The 11,565-nt window shown below is 41.3% G+C and overlaps 1 pseudogene; it reads left to right on the top strand.

The window, feature by feature from the left end:
• The first annotated feature begins 1,674 nt into the window (after positions 1–1,674).
• Positions 1,675–2,019, top strand: LOC127214579 (diphosphoinositol polyphosphate phosphohydrolase 1-like; annotated as a pseudogene).
• Positions 2,020–11,565: the final 9,546 nt, after the last annotated feature.

The following is an 11,565-nucleotide window of genomic DNA, read 5'->3' as shown; positions in this document are numbered from 1 at the left end:
CCCCCGACGCCTGCTCCTGTCCCATTCCCCTTCCACTCCACAGGGAGTGTGATGCATTCCAGGAGGGATCATCAAAATCTCTAAGTCATGTGGAGTAGAATCTATGACCTACCTCTGGCCTTTAGGCTAAGGGAGTATTCCCCCCATGCAGAATGTGCTCCGAAAGTCCTTTTGCACACCAGAGATACATCCAGGTTTAATTGTCAGAGGTCGCTTAGACTGCCTAGGCCTTCTAACTGAGATGCATATTCAGGAGTTCTGAGTTGATCTGATGCTTGTTTCCCACCTATCAGTCTGGGAGTCTATGAGCTGTCCCTTCTTCAGGTCAGCTGTCTCTATGGGTTTCTGTACCCTGGTATTGACCCCTCACTCTCTGAAATTGGATTCCAGGATATCAGCTCAGTGTTTAGCTCTGGATGTCTGCTTCTGTTTCCATTGGCTACTATATGAGGGTTCTATGATGGCATATTAGTTAGTTATTAATGTCATTATCAGGGAAGGGCATTTAAGGTAGCCCCTTCACCGTCGCTCAAATTGTTAGTTGGGGTCATCCTTGTAGGTCTCTGGACATTTCTCTAGAGTCACTTTTCTCTTCAAATCTATAAGCACTACTTCTATTATGGTATATCCTTTTTGCTCTCTGTTTTCGACCCCCTGACTCAACATTCCTGGTCCCACAGGTTCTCCTCTTCTCCACTTCTCTTTATCCTAATGCCCTCTCCACTCACTGCCCCCCCACTTGCAATATTCTCAGAAAAACTTGTTCCTTTACCCTTCTGTGAGGCACCTTGTATAAAATACTTAGAACCCTCCTTGTATCCTTGTTTCTCTGGCGGTGTGAATTATAGGCTGGTGATACTTTGCTCTATGTTTAAAATCCATGTATGAGTGAATACATACAATGTTACTCTTTTTGTGACAGGGTTATCTCACTCAAGATGGTTTCTTAAAGTTCTATTCCTTTGCCTGATTATTTCAAAATTCCATTGTGTTTGTCTACTGAGTAGTATTCCATTGTGTAAATGTACCCAACCTTCTTTATCTTAGTTGCTTCCAGGTACTTGTTATTACAAACAATGCTGCTATGAACATAGTTGAACATATGTCTTTGTTGCATGGATGTGGATCTTTGGGTATATGTCTAAGAGTGGAATTGCCAGGTCCTGAGGGTAGACTGATTCCCATTTTCCTGAGGACCAGCCATACTGATCTCCAAAATGGCTGTACAAGTTTGCACTCCCACCAGCAGTGGACGGGTGTTCACCTTTCTCCACTTCCTCTCCAGGATAAGCTGTAATTGATATTTCTAAATTTAGCCATTCTGGCAGGAGTAAGATGGTATCTCAGAGTTGTTTTGATTTCCATTTACCTGATGGTGTGGATGTTGAACAGTTTCTTAAGTGTCTTTCAGCAATTTTGGATTCCTTTTTTTGAGAATTCTCTATTCATTACTGTATTCCACTTTTTAATAGGGTTATTTGGTGTTTTGGTGGCTAGTGTCTTGTTTTCCTTCCATATTTTGAAGATCAGCCCTTTGTCAGATGTAGGATTTGTGAATATCTTTTCCCAGTCTGTGGGATGTCATTTGGTGTTGTCAACTGTGTCCTTTTCCTTAAGCAAGCTTCTCAGTTTCAGGAGGTCCCATTTGTTTATTGTCCATCTTAGTGTCTGTGCATGGAGCCTGAGGAGGAGCTGAGTGTGGCCGCGGTCCGTGAAGTCTGTGAGGAGGCTGGAGTAAAAGGGACCTTAGGAAGGTTGGATGGAATTTTTGAGAACCAGGAGAACAGGACGTATGTGTACGTGCTTATTGTCACAGAAGTGCTGGAAGACTGGGAAGACTCCATGAACATTGGAAGAGAGAGTGGTTTAAAATAGAAGATGCCATCAAAGTGCTACAATGTCACAAGCCCGTGCAGGCAGGCATCCTACTTTGAGGCGCTGAGGCAAGGCTACTCTGCCAACAACTGCACCCCTGTCGTGGCCACCTCATACTCCACTTCTGTGTCAGGCATTAGATGACTGCAGACTTGCTGTAAGAGCTAGAGAGTGGAAACCAGACTGAAGTGTGGCTCTCCTCACCACTCCCTCACCCTCCTCACAGCCTCCTCTTTGACCCAGACATGGTGGGCAACAGAGAGGGGTACACTGAGGCGCTGCTGGGTTGTGGAGTGATATGGGTGGTGTGTGGGGTGATGGGAACTTCTTTCTCTTTTTCCTGAGGGTGGGACTGGGATGTAACTCACGAGTAATTTCCCTGCTTGCTCCATTCTTCCCTCACTCACCCTGCCCTCTGAGAGAGGAACCCTGTTCTCTCTCCCATTTTGGGTTCTGAAGCGTTCCCATTTGCCTCATCCCAGCCTAGCCAGGTATTTTCTCTAAATTTTTATTTTTCATTAAAAGACACCCATGTGAGATGAAAAAAAAAAACAAATACACATAAATACACAAGCATACAATAAAAACAACTAAGATTCAAAGATAGACATTACCATAGGGTAAAGGGCTGGGAAAAGATCTTCCAATCAAATGGACCCAAGAAGCATGTATCTATCCTAATATCTAACACGTTAGAGTTCAAACCAAAATTAATCAAAAGAGAATAAGACGGTCATTTCATATTCATCATAGGAGAAATCCATCAGCAAAAAGTGTCCATTCTGAACATCTATGTCCCAAATACAAAGGCACCCACATTTGTAAAAGAAATGCTATTATAACTCAAACCTCATATAAAACATGAAACAATTATAGTGGGAGACATTGATACACTACTCTCACCGCTAGACAGCAACACCAGTCAGAAACTGAACAAAGAAACAAAAAATCTAATAGAAGTTATGTCTCAATTGGGATTAACAGACATCTATAGAACATTCCATCCAAACACAAAAGAATTTACCCTCTTCTCTGATTTCTCTGCTCCACATGTAAACTTCTCTAAAATCAACCACATACTAGGTGACATAACAAATTTCAACAGATTAAAAAAAAATGGGAATAGTTCCCTATATCTTATCAGACCACCATGCTTTAAAATTGGAATTCAACAACAACACAAATCTCAGATACCAGACAAACTCATTGAAACTGAACACTGCGCAATTGTACCATACCTGAAATTCACATAGAATGAGGGCACAACATACTAGTACTTAGGGGATTTCATTGCACTAAGTGCCCCTATGAAGAAAATGGAGGAAAATCACATTAGAGAATTAACAGCACAAATAAAAGCCTTAAAACAAAAAGATGCAAACTCACCCTGAAGTAGTAGAAGCCAGGAAATAATCAATTTGAGGGCTGAAATCAATAAAGTAGAAAGCAGGGAAACAATACAAACAAATCAATGCAACAAAGAGTAGGTTTTTCTAGGAAATCAACAAGATAGACAAAACTATATTCAAACTATTGAAAAAGGAGAGAGATAACATGCAAATTAACAAAATCAGAAACAAAAAAGGACACATAACAAAGGACACAGAGGACATCCTGACAATTCTCAGGTGATACTTTGAAAACCTGTACTCCACAAAATTTGAATTCAAAGGAAATGGAAAATTTTCTGGATAACTGTTACTTACCAAAAATTAAATCAAGAACAGACAAACAACTTAAATAGATCTATAACCTCTAATGAAATAGAAGCAGTCTTCTAAAGCCTTCCAACCAAACAAAGGTCAGGGCCAGTCGGCTTCTGTGATGAATACAACTAGAAATTCAAGGCAGAGCTAATACCAATACTACTCAATTTCTTCCACACAAAAGAAAGTGAAGGTTCAATACCAAACTCTTTTTATGAGGCCACAATCACCTTGATACCCAAACTTCACAAAGACAAAACTAAGAGAGAAAACCACAGACCAATATCTTTGATGAACATCGATGCAAAAATTCCCAATAAAATACTGGCTAACTGAATCCTAGAATACATCAGAGAAATCATCCACTACAACCAAGTAGGCTTCATCCCTGGAATGCAGGATGGTTTATCATACAAAAATCTATCAATGTGATCCACCATATAACAAAACTGAAAAAGAAAAACCACAGGGTCATATCCCTAGATGCTGAAAAAGCCTTTGACAAATTTCAACACACTTTCATGATAAAATTCTTGGAGAGATCAGGGATAACAGGACCATACCTAAACATAATAAGAACAATAAACAGCAAACCAACTGCCAACATCAAACTGAACGGAGAGAAACTTAAGGCGATTCCACTAAAATGAGGAACAAGACAAGGCTGCACACTCTCTCTCTATCTCTTCAATATTGTACTTGAAGTTCTACCTAATGCTATAAGACAACAAAAGGAGACCAAGGCAGTGCAAATTGGAAAGGAAGTACTCACACTTTCTCTGTTTGCAAATGATATGATAGTTTACATAACCGACCCAAAAACCTCTACCAGGTAACTCCTACAGCTGATAAACTCCTTCAGCATACTAGCAGGATACAAGATAAACTAGAAAAAAAAATCAATAGCCCTACTTTTTTCAGATGACAAATGGGCTGAGAAAGACATCAGAAAAATATCATACTTTACATTAACCACAAAGAACATAAAGTAACTTGAGGTAATGCTTACCAAAAAAGTGAAAGACCTATATGATAAGAACTTTGTGTCTTTAAAGAAATTAAAGCAGATACCAGAAAATGGAAATATACCCCATTCTCTTAGATAGGTAACATAAATATAGTGGCAATTTTGCCAAAAGCAATCTATAGATTCAATGCAATCCCCATTAAAATCCCAGCTCAAGTCTTCACTGACCTTGAAAGGATAATAATCAACTTTATATGGAAAACAAAAGACTCAGCATAGCCAAAATGACCCTGTACAATAAAAAAAAATCTCAGGAGGTGTCACTATCCCCGACTTTAAGCTCTAGTACAGAGCTATATATAATTCTGAAAACATCCAGGTATTGGCACAAAAATGGACAAGCAGACCAATGGAATCAAATCCAAAATCTGATATTAACCCATACTTACTAACTCCTGATTTTTGACAAAACCACTAAAAGTATACAATGAGAGTAGGAAAGCATCTTCAACAAATGGTGCTGCCACAACTGGATGATGGTGTGTAGAAGACTGTAGATAGACCCATGTCTGTCACCATGCACAGAAATCAAGTCCAAATGGATCAAAGACCTCAATGGAAATCCAGCCACACTGAACAGCTTAGAAGAGAAAATGGGCAGTATCCTTGAACAAACTGATATGGGAGGCTACTTCCTGAACATAACTCCAGTAGCATAGACACTGAGATCAACAATTAATACAGTGGCCCTCCTCAAACATAGAAGTTTCTAGAAGACAAAGGACTCATTTGACAAGACCAAACAGCAGCCGGCAGACTGAGAAAATATTTTCACCAATTCTACATCTGAGAGAGGGCTGATGTTCAAAATATACAAAAATATACAAAGAACTCAAGAAACTAGTCAACAAAACACCACATAACCCTATTGTACTCCACAGCTAGTTTTCTTGTGTGACTGAAACACAGAACTGTAACACAATTCACACCAGATTTCAAAACTGAAGTTCATCTCTATGAAATACTTAATCATCTTCTGACCAAAGCAGAAACTCTACGTGAAAGTCTACAGTGCAGACACTGAGTCGCTTTGGTCCACTGTCCTATTCTGTGACCTGAGATTGCCTGTTATAGGGCAGCAGTAGTTCGTTCACTAACATAGGTTACCTAGAAGCCAAATTATCTGATGTCAGAGAGGGCACTCTGGAAGTTGAGAACTTTTCCTCCACTTCTATCAAATGGAACACAAACTCCACTGCTGCTTCCTATTATGCCAAGAGGTTGCTGATATGTGATGTGATTTCTGCAGGGCCACATACAGAGTTACTCCATGGCCTCAAGTGTTGCCCCTGTTGCTGTTTCTGCTTTCTGCATTTACACGTCTTTAGTCTACACATCGACCTGTAGCATCTAGCAGCAAAGGCCTGGCCTACTGTTCTTTCCATTCTGCTTGTTCCACCTGCCCTCATGCTGGCAAGTACTTGACAGGGTTCCAAGGCTCTTCAGCTATGTCCTGTTTTCTTTTCATTTCCCAATGCAGGCTGTAGTTTAGTTCCCATAGCCTACTGGCTCAGGGCTCACTGCTCACTGCTCAATGACTTCCTCAACTAACACCTGAGGCTTAGCTCTTTTCCTAGCTCAGGTCCACCTTACAGACTGGGGAGGCTTTGAAAATTTGTGCCCTGGCTCAGCTGCCTCTCCTGATGAGGAGGTTCTACTTGGGAACAAAGTTGGGCATCTCAGGAAAGCTCCAGGTCACTGGGTCAGAAGTAACATAGAGCCCAGTGACCTCCCTGTAGTACACAGGACCAGTTTCTATGTGTGATCAAAAGTGCTTTCATTCTACTAGAAAATCAGAGTGTCTGTGTATGAAAATGGTGAGCAAGAAGAACAGAGTATGGGGGCAGGAGAGAGAGAGAGACAGAGAGAGAATGAATATGTGTATTCAAAAGTGCACATGACCAGCAAGGTGGAGAAAGATAAATTTATGAAAACATGTCAAGGTAAATATTTAAGAAAACTGAAAAAAAATGATAATACTCAACATTCTTAAATGTTTAGACAATGGAATATTCAAACCAAAATAACAGTTATTTGATGTTTTAACATGATACACTCCCATGTTTATTTCAAGCCAGATGCCATGCCACTGCCACATTATTCATTTTCTATTTATACTGTTTTATGAAAGTGGCCACCTCTTACCTTCAAAGGAAGGCAGTGACATTGTTTATGTGCATCACTGAGGTATTAGTGTATAAAGCTAAAAGGCCAGAGCTGTTATGTAGCTATTGCCAAAGAATCATAATTTTCCTCCTTGACTTAGAAAGCAAAAGCAACTTAGGAGACTCAGAGGGCTTAGAACCTGGGATTCAGAAGGTGCTTCCCAGGGTTATGAATAACTGTGGAGAGGAGATTCTTCAGTGGAGTTGCCTGTCAACTGAGTAGGGAGAGCTGAAGATGCAGGTCTGGTGAGTCATCTGTTGCCTGTGCTCAGTTAGGCTTTTACTCATGGTCCCCAGAAGTAACCCTAATAAACTTGCTGATTCACTGAGAAGGGCTTGAGTTAATCTGTATCTAGATGTTTTCTGGAGTGGACAGATACATTTGTGTTCCCCAGAAAAGGATACATGATGTTTGCCCAGGGGAAATACCAGACAATGTATATCACAGACAACATGATGTAATAAATATTAGTGGTCACAGCTGTAACCTAACCTGCTTAGCACAACAACTTAATGATCTAAGAATAGGCATTTGTTAGGTTGGTAAGAAGCCTGAGGGGCATAGAGGACACATGACTTGGCTAAGGTCACAAATCTACTGGCAGAACTGTGAGAAGATGGGCTCAGGGCCCTGTGACTGCATATTTATTATTAATGCATGCAATTTAACTAATTCTCAATAAATGGCTACTCTGATGTTACAGTCAACAAAGACCAAAAGGTTTGGAGAGCTGAGAGCACTTTAACATCCCACATGGAGATGCTTGGAGTTTGCCCTGCTGGTTTTAGGTCTTGCTTCTTGTGAGGAAACACTATACCCCTTTTCCTCTCTTTAGAAATGCTAATGTGTACCCAATATGTTGGAGGAATGTGATTGCCTTTTTGCTTTTGCTTTTACATGGGCTTACAATTAAGAGGTTGCATTGCATCTCAGAAGAGGCTTTGAACTTGCAAACAATGTTGAGACTGTAAGACTATGTGGATTTTTGAAGTAGAATTAAATATATTCTGCATTGTTGTATGGATATAATCTTATAGGATCCAGGGGAGTGGAATGTGCTGGTTTAAATAAGAATGGCCCCCATAGGTCCATATATATGAATGAATAGTCATCAGGGAGTGGGACCCTTTGGTGAAGATTAGAGGGATTAGGAGGTGTGGACTTGTTGGAGGGAGTTTATCACTGGCTTAGAGCTTTCAGAAGTTGCTTTCTCAGACTGCAGATCAAAATGTAGCTCACAGCCATTGTTCAACACCATGTATGCTAGTTAACATGCTCTCCACTACAATGATAGTAGACTAAACTTCTAAATCTACAAGCCACCCTCCAATGTGCCCCGACCAGCGGGGAATAGTTATTTGTGGGTCAAGGTGGGCTACAACCTGAAAATAATGGGAGAGAAAGAAGGAATGAGACCAAGCAATGCTTGTCAAGGTCTAACTTTATTAGGCACAAAGAGGGGTTTTAAAGCAAAGCAGGGAGGAAATGGGGAGGGGTAGCTGTGCTGACTCTGGGGCTCTGGTATTTTCCCAGGCCAAAAATATCAGACCCTAAATGTCTGCTTATCTCAGTTCCTGGCGTCTTGGTTCATCTCAGTTCCTGTGTTGAATGGAACAGACTGCTTTTTCAGCAGTTTTCTGTTTTACCAAGATAAGGCTCAATTAGAGTTTTAAGGTATAAGTAATTCTGCAAGAGGATGTGACTCAAGGCCGGCTCCCAACATATCCCCCTATTTAATTATTTTTTATGGAGGGTCTGTCTTAGGCTATGAGGTGAGCTTCCACAATCGGGACCCTGGGGATGGGCTTGTCACTATGTGACTAACCGGTAGGGTGCATTCACCCTCAGCACTCAAGGACATAATCAAAAATCAGGTGAGAAACTCGGGCAAGATGAGTGGCCTCCTGAGAGAAGGTCCTAAGCTACTCCCGTCGTTATGGGACCTACAGCCGAAGAGGAGGGTCTACATCTGCTTTGCGGCACCGCTATACTCCCATCATTGATGTCTCCATATTTGAGAGAACCAGGTCCTCTGTTGTTCGAGTCCTGTGAAATCAAGTCCTTGTCTAGGGGATCAGAATTGGCATTGTCACCATCCTCAACAGGTTCCTCAGAGGAGTCCTGTTCCTTTTCCAAATGCTGATGGTAGTGTACAGACATAAGTTTTTTGAGTATGGAATCAATTTGAGTTTTGACTAATTGAGTATTCTCTGGAATGCCCAAGGCCCAAAGTCAGCAGCAGCAACAATACCACAAATGGTCCCAGGAAAGAAGGAAGCAAGGTAGAAAGCCAAGGGGAGGTGGAAAACCAAATTTTATACCAGGACTCTGCTTGTTCCTGCTGTCGTTTACATTCCTCAAGACTTTTCTGTACTCTATCCAAGCTGTCTTCCACTAACCCAGTCTTAGCATAAAAGCAACATTTCTCTTTTAAGGCTGCACAAAAGCCACCCTGTTGCAAGAATAATAGATCAAGCCCTCTTCTATTCTGTAACACAACTTCTGCTAAAGAAGTATGTGAATCCTTTAGATTTTTTTAGTCCATATTGTAATTCTTTAATATCTTTGTCTACTGCCACTGTGAGTCAATTGAAATGGGAGTTAATCTATACCAGAGAGGCTATTCCTGTCCCTGCCCCAACAGCTCCAAGACCTAGAATAACAGCCAAGGTAATGTCAGTTACTGGTTCTCTTTTTACATGGCTGGAAGTATCTTGCATCATTAAACTGAACAACATCAATGAAAGATCAGCTTTGGACTACAAACTGCTCAGAATAATTTTGAGGTGTCCTGCTGAGATGATCCAGCCTCACAGACAGACTCCTCTAGCCAGGACTTGAGTCAAGCCCCGCACTTTTCTATTATGCTTAGACTGAACAAAAATGAAACAGCTCAACAGTTAACCAATTTTTTTTTTTTTATTTTCAGGATCCTCTAAAGATGCTGTCACCCGCAGAGAGCAGGAAGTAACTTTAAGAACATAATACCCACATTCCTAAGAGGTAGGGTGGGTGGTTTTTTGGTCACTCATTGGGTTAGGGATATTTGTCATTGTTTAGGGGTATTGGTTACAAAATGTTGAACAAAGAGGATTAGATTCATTGTTTAGGGGGATTGGTTACAAAATGTTGAACAAAGGGGATTAGATTCATGGTTTTTTCTTGAAAAAAATACTGATATGATAGAATAAAGAGGATTATTGACTCTATTCTGAAAGGAAAAAAGGGAGGATATAGATAAGGTAAGATGAAAAGGTAGATTATTGAATCTACTTTTAAAAAGCAACTGCTAGTTTTAAATATTTTACATTGATTGGATTTTGTATATTGCTTACAATTCTGTATATTGATACAAATTTGGGATTAGGTTAAAACATACTGTACATATGTATCTAATCTTGTTCAAGGTAATGAAAATTTCTGGTTCTTGAAAGTTATTATTACCAACTATATGGGACAATAAGGAAATGTAGGTTAGTAATTAGTCAAATATTACAATCCAACTTGTACTCATATTATGCATTTTATCAAGGACACACAGAGATATATTTTAGATAGACAGGTCATCTACAGAATATGGGATTTAAGGTGTCTTAATAATATAGATTTTTCTTCTTTTTTTTTTTTTTTTTTTTTTTTTTGACACTGAGACATAACTACTCCTGGCAGCACCAATCTACTACAGGGAAGATGATGGGCACTGAAAAGCTCCATGTGGAGTTTACTTTCTTTGTGACAAAAATAAGTCACTAGATAAGACAGTGCCCTTGCCTCAATTGCTGACAGTGCGCTATCCTTGGACAAACAGGACATCAAAAAGAGTGACTGCAAACCTTGCCAAGACAAGGTGGGACAGTCCTTCAGAATATCCTGCTTCACAGAAATATCTGTCAGATATGCTAGACCTGTAGGCGAAAGATGGATGCCCCAATGTTGCAAAAGAACCTTGAGTGAACTGTCAAGGCAGCCAGATGTTTTTGTCATTTCTCAAATTATTTGGTTGTTTTTTTTTTTTTTTTATTTTTTATTAATAATTTTTTTTTTTTTGGTTTCTGGGGTAGTTGAAAAATAAGTAGTGGAGGATTTCTTTCCCTTTTCCACCCCACACAAAAAAAACTCACTAAAGAAATGTGGAGTGGCCCCTCGGGGTTCCTGCGGGCAAGATCCCTGACCCCCAAATCCGGGCCCCTGCCAAAGAAGGAGGTCTCAGCTGGAGAGCACCAGTTTCCAGCGAGATCCCACTACCCTGCAAAACCTTCTCAAGTTCCAGCCCAGCCCTCGTCCTCTTCTGCCGGCTATTGGCCAGAGGTGAGTCTGGGCCCAATTGGGAGCTGCCTGTCCCCTTCAACCTCTTTCCCCCCTCCCCCGCCTGAACTCTCCTGGATTGGCCCCTGATCCTGCTGTTCCTGTTTCCGGTCCCCATTTAGAGCGCCCTTGGAGCTCTGATACACCCCCCAACCATCCCAACCTCCAGCCTACCCCCCCCACCCTGTGCCCTACCCCACCTACGGTCCTGCTGCTCTGGTTGAGCACTGGGACAGAGGGTGGAGCCAACAGTCCACCCTACTTCGGAGACCTCTCAGAGCAACTCCGAACAAAGGAGACCTGACTATCCACGCGGGACCACCTGTAATTTCCACCGGCTTGGTCTCTGACCCCGCCTCCAGTCCTCTGCTGGAGTCCCGGGCCCCTCCCAGAGATCCGCCTATCTCTGCGGGTCCACTCGGAGTTCCTGCGGGCAAGATCCTTGACCCCCAAATCCGGGCCCCTGCCAAAGAACGAGGTCTCAGC

The sequence above is a fragment of the Phodopus roborovskii genome, unplaced genomic scaffold, assembly GCF_943737965.1.
Source record: "Phodopus roborovskii unplaced genomic scaffold, PHOROB, whole genome shotgun sequence".
Lineage (NCBI taxonomy): Eukaryota > Metazoa > Chordata > Mammalia > Rodentia > Cricetidae > Phodopus > Phodopus roborovskii.
This window is presented reverse-complemented; position numbering and strand designations above follow the sequence as displayed.